The sequence below is a fragment of the Aotus nancymaae genome, unplaced genomic scaffold (genome assembly GCF_030222135.1).
Source record: "Aotus nancymaae isolate 86718 unplaced genomic scaffold, 86718_ANA_hifiasm-v0.15.2.pri h1tg000002l, whole genome shotgun sequence".
Classification (NCBI taxonomy): domain Eukaryota; kingdom Metazoa; phylum Chordata; class Mammalia; order Primates; family Aotidae; genus Aotus; species Aotus nancymaae.
Genome location: NW_026988413.1, coordinates 51,130,672 through 51,144,139, shown reverse-complemented (window position 1 = coordinate 51,144,139; position 13,468 = coordinate 51,130,672). Strand labels below are relative to the sequence as shown.

Here is a 13,468-nt window from a genome sequence, read left to right as displayed (position 1 = left end):
CCATATTCCACATGTGAAAATAGAGTCAACTTTTGTAATTTACCTCTACTTTTTTGTTTGGTCAAACGCAGCATCTTCTAGCTTTTGGTGATGTTTTAGAGGAGAAGCGTTAAATCAAGACCTGCTCTTTTTAAAATGAGATCTTTTTAAAAAGGACGTTTTTATAAAGACTCTGATACTGCATCATTCCAGTTCTATACTGGGTCCTATTTACACTCTGAAATATTTTAAAAATCTCCTTTGTTTCTAGTATCATTTATATTTATATCATGTCTTCCAGGAACACAGTACATTGTCTGACTTCGGAGATTTATGTTAGGACCACACATTACAAGTTTGTATGTCTGTCTCTGAGTCTCCATTACTGGCCCTGACAGGCCTAAATTAGACCATACCCAAGATCCATCAGTCACTTCATCTGTCCATTGTTTGAGGGCAGGAACTGTGTCTTTTGCATTTTTGCATCAGTCTTTAAGTAGCAGATGGCTCTAGGCTCTCAAAAGAAAACATGGGACTGAGACAAGAATGCTTTAGGTTATCCTTTTGTTACAGGAAAGAGGTCCTGATCCAGACCCCAAGAATGGGTTCTTGGATCCCGTGCAAAAATGAGTTCGAGGTGAGTCAGTAAAGTGAAAGCAACTTTATTAAGAAAGTAAAGGAATAAAAGAATGGCTACTTTATAGACAGAGCAGCCCCGAGGGATGCTGGTTGCCTATTTTTATGGTTATTTCTTGATGGTATGCTAAACAAGGAGCCTATTATTCTTGCCTCCCCTTTTTAGACCATATAGGGTAACTTCCTGATGTTGCCATGGCGCATTGGTAAACTGTCATGGTGCTGGTGGGAGTATAGCAGTAAGGACAACCAGAGGTCATTCTCATCACCTTCTTAGTTTTGGTCGGCTTCTTGACTGCAACCTGTTTTATCAGCAGGGTCTTTATGACCCGTATCTTGTACAGACCTGCAATTTCATCCTTTGACTTAGAATGCCTTAACCGTCTGGGAATGCAGCCCAGTAGGTTTTAGCCTCCTTTTACCCCGCGCCTATTCAAGATGGAGTTGCTCTGGTTCACACATCTCTGACACTTTTAAAGTTATCTAAGCATAGATATTTAATCCTATTTAGTTTTGAATAGATTTGTTATTTGTAATAAAATGATGGTGCTTAAATAATAGCTAATTCAAGTCTTGTTAAAAGTTATACCAAAGCCTTGAACATAGTTACAGTCTCATGGTATGAATTCCGTTGTTCAGAGTGGCCCTGATACATGTTTGTACATTCAAGTTTATTTGCTCAGTTCATTCAATCCACATTTACTGAGTACCGTCACTTACCAGCAGCGGAGGTAAGTGCTGAGGAAGCAAAGACCTGTTTTAGTACCCTGAGTTGATATCAAAGCTAGCCTGTGGATCACATATTCTTTAAGGCAAGGACCAATGTAGTGTTTAACTCTTTTGCTGCAGATGCACATGGAAGGCAGTGGTAAAATTAATCCTTAGTTTTACACTTAGAGGTAGGCTTTAGTCAAAAATTCTGTATTTTTTGACTAGAACTTTACATGGGAAAATTTCAGAGGTCACCCAAAACAGTGCTTCTCAAGCTTTAATATACTGATGTGTCATCAGGGGATCTTGTTAAAATGCAGATTTGGATTCACATGGTCTGGAGTGGAGCCTGAAAAGTCTGCATTTCTCACAAGCTCCCAGATAATGTTCATGCTCTTGGCCCAGAACATACTTTGAATAACAAGGGCTAGAGCTAGATGTGAATACGTTTAAGTTTAGTATTTGGTTACTGTTACATATGTTATGTTGTTTGCATGCTTTCATATTCAATGAACCAGTATTTTAATGCTTCAGAGGGGAATAAGCCATGAAATTTTGATGTCTATTGGGTTAAGTGATACATAGGCATGAATGAAATCATTGCTAGGTATACTTTCCTGGGATGCTGCCTCTTCTGTCTACTAAATTAAATTGATCTTCCTTGCCATTTCAACTTCAGCTCTTTAAAAGCATTGTGAACATTTTGGTTGCATTTAAAACTATTAATGCTTTTGATATTACAGTCTGGCAAGGAGCATCTTTGCTTAGTGTGATTATAAACATAGGAGTTATTTTAGACTTTTTTCACTGCTTTGCTTAAGGTTTTCAATATGTATTTAAAAAACCAACTCATAGAGGGAAAAAAAGAAAAATCCAGTTTCCGAATTGTCATGATTGAAGGTTTTATAGAAGAAGCAAATGTATTTACATAGTAGTTTTCAAAAGATCTTTTTTTGAATTTGAGATCAGACCACCTTGAATTACTCCCTTACTATTCACATTCTTCTAGACATGATACATGATATAAGTAAGTAAAATTTATTTTTCCCAACAAATTACCACCTGGAATAAGACATTTAGCCCAAAACATGGCAGATTGGAGGTTTTAGTTTAAGCTTATATTGTAAAATGGCTTTCTAGATTTTTTTAATGATACACATTATGTACAATAACCCAAATGTGTTTTAATTGAATTACATATTCAGCTCATATAATCTGCTTATCATGCAGCTTCTTTCATTTTAATCTCTTGACTACCCACTATGTTTCAAGGCTTGTTTAAGGTATTGGAGGCCATAAAGATATTTAGAGATGGTTGTTGTGTTTTTGGAATTTGGAATTTAATGAGGGTACAAACACATCTGCAAAGCATGTTGGGAAACACGATATATGCTGTAATATTGTCAGGGCATGGTGAGAGGATGTCTGTCTCTTAGCCTGCCCTAATGATTCAGAAAGCTGGAGAGGTCACTGAGCTGTGCCTTCAAAAATGAGGAGGGAATCACCAGGTGAGGAAAAGTACAGAGTGTTATCACTAGAGCCTGAAGTAGCAACCATCCAGTGATGGATGGCCTCCATCTAGTGATGGGAGTGATGGAGCCAAGATGTGGATGCTGTATCATGATCGCCCATGCTTTCTTGAATGCCATGCTGTGGCACTGGACTGCCTTGTAGGCCGTGGGCAGAGCTGAAGAGTTTTAGAGAATGTAACTATCAGATTTATCTAAGGTCACTTTGGTGGTAATATTGAGGATGGAGTTAAAGAGGGGAGAGTAACAGGGGAAGTGGGCAGGAACAAAGGAGTGGAGCCCAGTAAGAAAATCAGGCCATGATCTAGGGAAAAGAAATGGGCCTGAACTCCAGGGAACGGGGAAAGGGACAGAAGAGAATGGTTTCACAAAATACTCAGGATTAACAGAACTTGGTACTTGGTGATTGATTTAATTGAGGAATGAAGGAAAGAGTCTAGGATGGCTCCCAGTGTCTAGCTGGAGTGATTGCGAAGTCGCTACCTCTTCCTGAAATAGGAAAAGTTGAAGGATGATGGGGAAACAGTAATTAATAATTAGCAAGAAGAATGATCTTAGCTTTGTGTCTACTGTCTCATCTGAATTTTCTGAAGTCATTATTTAGCTTGAAAATCTTGCACTTCCTAGACTTGAGAATATTTTTCTGTGGAGAGCTGTAAATTCATATGTTGAGCACAGCATTTATAATTATTAATCTCTTTGAAGATACTCTTTTCATGAATATTTTAATGCTCCACTCAGTAGGCCATTTTCCTTCTGAAATATTTCTAATTTGAGGCTAACTGAAATAATTTTCTTAGGCTATATGATAGGCTCTTTCATTAATGCAGAGTAAATTGTTATTTCTTAAGTGAGTCAGAGCCCTTTACTGAGCTTAGTCTTGAATTGGCATTGTGTAGCAGAATTAGATGTGGATTTCTTACAGTAGTTGTCAGTCATCATGATAAGCCTCTGCATATTAAATACTTCCTAAGTTCTTTTCACTCTATGCATAATTATGGGGAAATTACATTTTGATTGACTAGAACAGACACCTGTCACACAGAAAAGTTCTGAAAGAAAGGATTTTTCTGTATTTTATCAGGAATTGCTTTTTCATATATCTGTATATTAATTCTTCAGTTTTATAATGTTTTCAAATGCAGCTAATTCCAACATAACAAAAAGTTACTATAGCAGTTAATCTCCTTTCCCCATTTGATGTTTAGAGTCAGAACTAATCAATAAAACTGATGTTCACCCTCCACCTGCCTTAAAAAAGTCAAAATGTAAATAGCAAGTGCAACAAAATGTTAGTAAACCATTTAATCAACCTTTAGAATTTTGATAGGTGACCATATGTTGCCTGAGCTGATGAATTCATTTGGGTAGAATGGTCTCCGTGGGGCCAATTAGCACTACATCCAGAAAGGTCTGTTTTACTGCTACCTTGGCTTCATCGTCAACCTTGGCTGCTGTTCCACAAAAAGATGCCAGAGCTCACACAGGGACCCAAGGAGGGGATGAAAACCAATTCCTGCAAACCCATCACTATCATTCTTCCAAAAGATTTTCTTAGCCCATATGAAGATATAAAATTATATTCTCAGTTTAATTCGAGTTTTTTTAGTTAAAAAATAGAAATCAATATACACATGAGATTGATAAACACTCAAAAAGAACAACAGAGTAGTCAGTGAAAGGAAATCTCCTTTTCACCTCTGCCTCTCAGAAACCCAGTTTCTCAGGAGCCAAGTTCTTTTAGTACTATCTTGTGTATTTTTCCAGGGTATATTCTTTTTCAAATTTTGGTGGCAGCAAAATCGACACAGTGTTCTGCCTTGTTCTTTTTTTTTTCTTTTTTTTGTGGAGACAGTCTCTCTTTGTTGCCCAGGCTGGAGTGCAGTGGCACGATCATGGCTCACTGCAACCTCTGCCTCCTGGGTTCAAGTGATTCTTGTGCCTCAGCCTTCTGAGTAGCTGGGACATTTGTAATAGACATGGGTTTTCGCTGTGTTGGGCCAGGCTGGTCTGAAACTTCTGGCTTCAAGTGATCTGCCTGCCTTAGCCTCCCACAGTGCTGGGATTATAGGCGTGAGCCTCTGTGCCTGGCCTGCCCTGTTCTTTTCAAATTTAACACTATATCAGTATTTATAGAGGTTCCATATTCTTTTTAAAAAATATTTTTATCAGTATTGTTTATAGAAGTTTAAATTAGTAGCTTTTATATATTATAAAGCTAAACCATGATGATACATTAAGGTTTGGTGTTGCCACTGTGTTATAATTGTACATATAACAGAGTGGATTCCAAGTAGCAAAAACAATATTTAGAAAGAACGAAGTTGCAGGATTCGTATTTCCTAAGTTTACAACTTACCACAAAGCTATGGTAATCAAAACAATATACTGGGCTAGGGGTAGAAATATAGAACAATTGAATGGAATTGAGAATCTAGAAATAAACCTATATACTTATGGCCAACTGACTTTTTTCCACAAGAGTGTTAAGTACCATTCAATAGAAAAAGGGTAGTTTCTTAAACAAATGGTGCTGAATCACTGGATATCCACATAGAAAAGAACAAAGCTGGACTCCTTTGCATATACAAGAATTAATTCAAAAGGGATTGAAGACCTAATATATAAGAGCTTAAACTATAAAACTCTTAGAAGAAAACATAGGGGTAAGTCTTCATGGTCTTAGATTTAGCATTGGACTCTTAGAAACCAAAAGCATAAGCAGAAAAGAAAAAAGAGATACATAGGACTTCATAAAAATGTGACATTTTTATACATCAAAGGACATTATTTTAATAAGTGAAAAGATAGTCTGCAGAAGCAAAAATTATTTGCCGATTATATATCTGATAAAGATCTAGTATCCAAAATCTATAAATAACACAACTCAACAATAAAAAGACAAAAAAAACCCAGTTTAGAACTGAGCAAAATAACTTGAATATACAAATGACCAGGAATCAAAGTTTAAAATGCCCCATATGGTTAGTCATTAGAGAAATACAAATCAAAACCGTAATGAAATATCACTTCATCCCCACCAGAATAGTTATAATTTTTAAAAAGGAAAATAAAATGGTTTAAAATTAACCATTTTATTTATGTTGAGGTTACATAAATTTCACCTCTACAAATTTGTAGTTTCTTCTCGCCACTCCTTTTCAACATAGTACTAGAAATCCTAGCTAACGCAGTAAGACAAGAAAGTGTAGTAAAATGTATTGAGAAGGAAGACATATAACTGTCTTTGTTTGCAGATGATATGATTATCTAAGTAGAAAATGGGAAAGAATTCCAGAGCTAGTAAGTGATTATAGAAAGGTTGCAGGATACAAGGTTAATATACAAAAGTTAATCACTTCCCTGTATATCAGCAGTGAATAAGTGGAATTTGAAATTAAAAGTACAATATAATTTATATTAGCATTCCTGCAAAAAAGAAATACTTAGATGTACATATAACAAAAATATGTATAAGATCTATATGAGGAAAACAGTAAGATTATGAAGGAAATCAAGGAAGAACTTATTAAGTGGAGAGATTTCCATGTTCGTAGATAGGAAGACCCATTATTGTCAAGATGTCAGTTTTTCCCAACTTGATCTGTAGATTCAATGCAGTCCAAACAAACTGATCTTAAAGATTGGAGAGGCAAAAGGCCTCGGATAGCTAACACAATATTGAAGGAAAAGAACAAAGTTAGAGTATGAATACTGACTTCAAGACTTAGTATAAAGTGACAGTAATCAAAACAGTATAATATTAGCAAAAGAATGCACGAATTGATCAGTAGAACAGAGCAGAGAACCTAGTAGCAGCCCTACTTAAGTTAACTGATCTTTTACAAGGGAGCAAAGGTAACACAATGAAGCAAAGATAGTCTTTTCCACAAATGGTGCTGGAAAAACTAGACATCCACATGGAAAAAAAAATGAATCTAGAAACAAGACCTCATACTTTTCACAAAAATTAAATCAAAATAGATCACAGACCTAAATGTAAAACACAAAACTATAAAACTCCTAGGAGATAACGTAGGAGAAAATCTAGATGACCTTGGATTTGGTGATAACTTTTTAGATATAACACCAACGGCACAATCCATGAAAGGAAGAGTCGATAAGCTGGACTTATTAAAATTAGAAATTTATTTGCTGCAAAAGACACTGTCAGCAGAATGAAAAGACAGGTTACTGACTGGAGGAAATATTTGCAAAAGACACAGCTGATAAAGGACTGTTATCCAAAATATACAAAGAACTCAACAGAAGTGAACAATCAGATTAAAAAATGGACAAAAGGGAGAGATCCAAGATGGCTGATCACTAGCAGCTCGAGATTGTAGCTCCCAGAGAAAGCACACAGAACGAGAGGACACCACACTTTCAGACGAATTTTTGTTACCCACGGACCGGAAGATTCCCAGCAGAGGAGCCCCACACATTGCCAGGGCGACTCTTGTGGCCGGAGTCGTGGTTTTGCCGGCGCCCATGCGCAGCGGTTCTTGGTGCAGAGTAAATGGGACTGATGGATGTTTGGAACTCCGGCAAGGCAGAGTCTCCCATTTACCTGATTGAAGAAGGGACTCAAGAGGGAAGCCAGACTGGAGATTCCCGGGCAGAAAAGCACCACGAATCTTGATGCCACTGTTTTGGCCGGCGCAGTGGGTTGCTCAAATTTTGGCGCTGGGAATCAACAAGTTGGACGTCCACTCAGAGACCTAATTTGAAAGTAGGCAATTACAAAGATGACAGGTGGATGAACTCACAATGAAGGGAAGAAACCAGCGTAAAAAGGCTGAGAATACCCGAGATCAGAATGCCTCTCCTACAGGGGATCACAGTTCCTCATCAACAAGAGAACAAGACCTGATGGAGAACAAGTGCATTCCATTAACAGACTTAGGCTTCAGAAAGTGGATGATAAGGAACTTTAGTGACTTAAAAGGACATGTTCTAGTCCAATGTAAAGACACTAAGAACCTTGAAAAAAGGTTTGACGAAATCCTAATGAGAATAGACAATTTAGAGAGGAATATAAGTGAATTAATGGAACTGAAGAATACAATACTAGAACGCTGCGAAGTATGCATAGGTTTTAACAGTCGAATTGATCAAGCAGAAGAAAGGATATCAGAGGTCGAAGACCAACTTAATGAAATGAAATAAGAAGACAAGATTAGAGAAGAAAAAGGAATGAGCAAAGTCTCCAAGAAATATGGGACTATGTGAAAAGACCTAATTTACGATTGATAGGTATACCTGAATGTCATGAAGAGAATGAATCCAAGTTGGAAAATATTCTTCAGGATATTATTCAGGAAAACTTTCCTAATCTAGTAAGGCAGGACAGTACTCAACTCCAGCTAATCCAGAGAACACCTAAAAGATATTTCTCAAGTAGAGCAACTCAAAGACACATAATCACTAGCTTCACTAGGGTTGAAATAAAGGAGAAAATTCTAAGGGCAGCTAGAGAGAAAGGTCACGTTACCCATAAAGGGAAGCCTATCAGACTCATAGCAGACCTCTCACCAGAAACCCTCCAAACTAGAAGAGAGTGGGGGTCAATATTCAATATCCTCAAAGAAAAGAATTTTCAACCTAGAATCTCATATCCCGCCAAACTAAGCTTTATAAGCGAAGGAAAGAGAAAATTTTTCGCAAACAAGCAAGCACTCAAGAGATTTTCATCACCACCAGGCCTGCTTTACAAGAGCTTCTGAAAGAAGCACTACAAACAGAAAGGAACAGCCAGTATCAGTCATCTCAAAAACTTACCAAAACATAAAGAGTATCTCTATAATGAAGAATCTACATCAACTAATAGGCAAAATAGCCAGCTAGCATTAAATGAAAATATTGAACTCACAAATATTAACTCTAAATTTAAATGGATTAAATGCCCCAATCAAAGACATAGACAGGTAAATTGAATAAAAAGTCAAAACCCATCGGTACGCTGTATCCAGATTATTTCACAAGCAACGACAAATAAAGACTCAAAACAAAGGGATGGAGGAAGATTCACCAATTAAATGGAGAGCAAAAAAAAAACAGGAGTTGTAACTTTCGTCTCTCACAAAATAGACTTTAATAGTAACAAAGACTAAAAGAAACAAAGAAGGACATTACGTAATGGTAAAAGGATCAATGCAACAAGAGTTAATGATTATAAATATATATGCACCTGATACAGGAGCACCCAGATACATAAGACAAGTTCTTAATGACTTATACAGAGACCTGGACTACCACACAATAATAGCGGGAGATTTTGACACCACATTGTTAATATTTGACAGAAGAATGACATAGAAAATTAATAGGGACATCTATGATTTGAACTTAGACCTGGAATAAGTAAACTTAGTGAATATTTATAGAATTCTCCATCCCAGGTCCACAGAACATACATTTTTCTCAATATCACATTACACCTATTTTGAAAGTGACCACATAATTGGAAAATTGGAAGTAAATTACTCTTCAGCATTTGCATAGCATTTCACAGACTTAAATGAAATATTGGTTGGCTGTTTGTTATTTTCTTCCCTTATTCCTTCCTGTCTCCGTTATTAAGCACAATTATCAGCATAAAAGAGGTTTTTAATACATATTTTTAGATTGCATTCCAGCCCGGGCAATAGAGCAAGAATCCTGTTCTCTCTCCCCCTTTTTCTTTCTCTTTGTTTCTCTAAAAAAAAAAAAAAAAATGGACAAAAGATGTTGACAGACACCTCACTGAAGAAGATATACAAATGGTACATAAGCATATGAAAAGATGCTCCACATCACATGCCATCAGGGAAATGCAACTTAAAACAACAGTGAGGTGCTACTACACATCTGTTAGAATGGTCAACATTCAGAATACTGACAACACCAAATGCTGGTGAAGATGGGTGGTACAAGAACTCATTGCTAGTGAGCATGTAAAATGGTACAGCCACTTTAGAAGATTGTTTGGTAGTGTCTCTTACAACTAAACATACTCTTATACCATACTCTCCAGCAGTCATGTGCCTTGGTATTTACCCAAAGGAGTTGAAAACTTAGGTCCACACAGAAACCTGTACACAGATATTTGTAGCAGCTTTATTCAAAATTGCCAAAACTTGGAAGCAACCAAGATATTGTTCAATATGTGAATGGATAAATAAACTATAGTACATCTAAACAGTGGACAAAATGAGTGATCTAGTTATGAAAAGACATGGAAGAACCTTAAATGCATAGTACTAAGTGAAAGAAGCCAACATGCAAAGACTATGTACTACATGATTCCAACTATTTAACATTTTGGAAAAGGCAGAATTCTTTGCAAGGCAGCCCTTGTCACTGCCAGACAGCTCTCATTCACATTGTGCTAATTGTGCTAAAACCTCCATGAAGCTTCTACCCAACAGTCCCAGTTACGGCCTCTAGAATTACTGATGTCATGGTGTGAATAGAAGATAGCTGGTATGTTCTCTATATATAGGACTTCTTTTCTGTCACCTAAATGCCCTGTTTCCTGAAATTCCCCCATGGGAGGTTTTCAGATTTCTTGATTACCCTTCAAGTGTTCTCTTGCTGCCAGTGACTCCTTTGAAGACAGATGTCTGAAAATTCCTACGTGTTTTTTACAGTAGCAGAGCTTTTTGGTGAATGGATATATGACAACTTACTTATCCAGTGCCCTGTTGATAAAATATTAGTTTGTTTCCAGTCTTCTGCTATTATGATGCAAAGAAAAATGCTGATGCATTTTATAAATATCTATATAATAACTTCCTAGAAAAGGAATTGTGAGGTGGAATATTATGCATATCTGAAATTTTATTAAATGTTGACAAATTGCTTTTTTAGAGTTTGTTCCATTTTACCTTCTCACCAGAAGTCTGTGTGAGAATGTCTCTTTCCCACACAGTCTCCAGCATGGTGTGAGAGTCTAACATTTGTATCTTTTTGAATCTGGCAAGTGAAAAGCGGCATCTCATTTCATTTCAATTTTAATTTGCGTTTCTCTTCATTTTGAGAGAAGTCGAGCAACTTTTCATATTTTTAAGAATGCCTTTTTCTCTCCTCCAGAGACTTTGCAGATCTTTTATCTTTAGTGCTTTAAAACTTCATCATTTCATGCTAGTATAGGGGTTTATGGTCATTGATTGTGCTGGGCACTTGAAAACCTTTGTCCTTTGGTTCTAGAAAATTCATCCTGTATTTATTTCTTCCTTTTTGTTTTTCTCTGTTACTGTCTCTGGCACTCCTTTTCATGTCTTTATTGACTTTTTTTTTTGAGGTGTTTGGTTTTAATTTATCTTCTTACTCTTTTATTTACCTTTTTAAAAAAATTGTAATAGTGGATACATGTCTTTATATATTTGTCAAACCCATAGAATGTACAACACCAAGAGCAAATCCTAATATAAATTGTGTACTTTGAATGATAATGATGTCAGTGTAGATTCATTTCTGGTGGAGGATGTTTATCATGGGGGAGGCTGTGCCGTGTGTGGGGGCAGAGGATATGTGGAGTATATCTGTACTTTCTACTTAATGTTCCTATGAACTTAAAATTGCCCTAAAAATGTCTATTTTATTTATTTATTTATTTTTGGGACAGAGCCTCACTGTGTTGTCCAGGCTGGAGTGCAGTGGCGCAATCACGGCTCACTGCAGCCTCAACCTCCCAGGCTCAAGCAATCCTCTCACCTCGGCCCCCCGAGTAGCTGAGACTACAGGTGTGTGCCACCATGCACAGCTTATTTTTGTATTTTTTGTAGAGACAGGATTTGGCTATGTGGCCCAATCTGGTCTCAAACTCCTGGGCTGAAGCAGTCTGCCTGCCTTGGCCTCCCAAAGTGGTGAGATTATAGCCGTGAGCCACTGTGCCCTGCCAAAAAAATCTATTTTAAAGAAAAAAAAAATGACAATCGTATTTTTAATTTCCAAGCTACTAATTTTTCTCTGATTTGCTCTTTTCCTAAATATCCTTTTTTTTTTTTTGTCTCATGGATATAATATCATCTTAAATGTCTCTGCAAAAGCTCTCTACAGTTCCTGAAATATCTGTCTCATGTGTTGTCATTTTGCTGTTTATCTTAGTCTTGTAGGCTACCAGGAGAGCAACATAAAGCTGATTTAGAGCTCTGAGTAAGTAGGGCAGGCCTGTCAACCAGTGCACTGTTTAGCTTGAGCTGACAGGGAGCCAGCTGTTACATTGGGGAACCCCTACATCCTACCAAGTGAAGGTTTTTGTTCTAGGGCACCAGTGCTCACAGTATCTGTTCTAGTTCTAATTTGTTTAGTTTCTCTCTGATCTTTTGTCTGGGAAGAGTTGGGGTCCACATTTGGCTGCTAGGGATTCTGTATCAGCGTAGAGGGATTTTTAAGGCAAGTGTCAACTAATCTCTGTAGGACTTTAAATCAGTCCACTTGTTTTTAGCTTTGTGTCTGAGTCCCACGCTGGCAGAAACAGGTGTTACCCACTGTGAAACCTCCCAGTGCTTGGCAAGGCATGTTGGCCCCTCCACACTGCAGTCTCGCCTGCATTACCTGGGGGAGATCTCTCTGCCACGTGTAAATTACCTTCACCCTGAAACTCATCCATCAGTTGTCCCTTCCTGTACTCTATACTATTGTAGATTCTTATCTTCATATTCCTTGTAACATTCTTCATGGAGTCTCAAAAGGAAGAGAATCACATGTGATCTGTTATCCTCTTCATCCAGAATATCTTGTATCTTCAACCTGTGTTTTCCGCTTGCATTTTTTCCCTTTGAATCTATCTTCAATTCCTTAATTTATTTATAATAGTAATTGATTTTGGCATAGGCAGTTAGCATTATACCTTTTTTATACCCATAAGGAATAGCTTACCAAGGGCTCAGAGCTAATAAAGTAGCAGAACAGATAACCCTCTTAAGTCTTTTGACTTTTCTGTCGTACTGTATTATTTCCTCATATTCACTTAATTCTGTCTTTTCAGAGTTCTTTGAATTATTGCTATATTTGTTTTGGTGAAAGATTTCTTTCACCTCTTAGTTTATTCTCATCAGTTTGAGCCTTGTCAGTCACACTTTGGCAGAATAAAAATTTTACATAGTTTACTTAGTTGTCAAATAGTATTTTTGATGTTTCTGACAGATCTGCCCTAGTGAGCTCAGTGGTTACAGCTTGAGCCCAACCTTAATGACAGTGAATAGTGACAGAATATTTGCCACAGTCATTTTTGGTTTTGCTTTGTTGTTTTTCTGTTTTGTTCTGTTTTGATTTTGGTGCTAAACCAAAAGAAGATTGGAATCAGGATCTAAATTCACCAAGTATTTAGGTTATCTGTACACATATTCTAGTGATGACTAATAAACAGAAGCTTTAAAAAATGAGTATCTTTAAGAGAAATTTGAAATAACTCCTTACTAACCTAATCCTTTTTAGTTGCTAAGATTATATTTCACAAGGCATATGGTGGTTAAATTTTCATTTTAAAATGGTGATAGTTGCAAATATTCTGAAATAGACTATAATTTCTTTCATTCAAATATTAAATATGAGAGTATATAATCTTCTTATTTGTATGTGGTAAGAAAGACTGTACTATGTATTTTCCTGACAATATTTAATGATAG

At 36.8% G+C, this 13,468-nt stretch overlaps 1 protein-coding gene across 1 annotated transcript in view; it reads left to right on the top strand.

The window, feature by feature from the left end:
* Positions 1–13,468, top strand: part of PRKAR2B (protein kinase cAMP-dependent type II regulatory subunit beta) — a 106,770-nt gene that overhangs the window by 75,821 nt on the left and 17,481 nt on the right. The gene's annotated exons all lie outside the window — the stretch shown is intronic.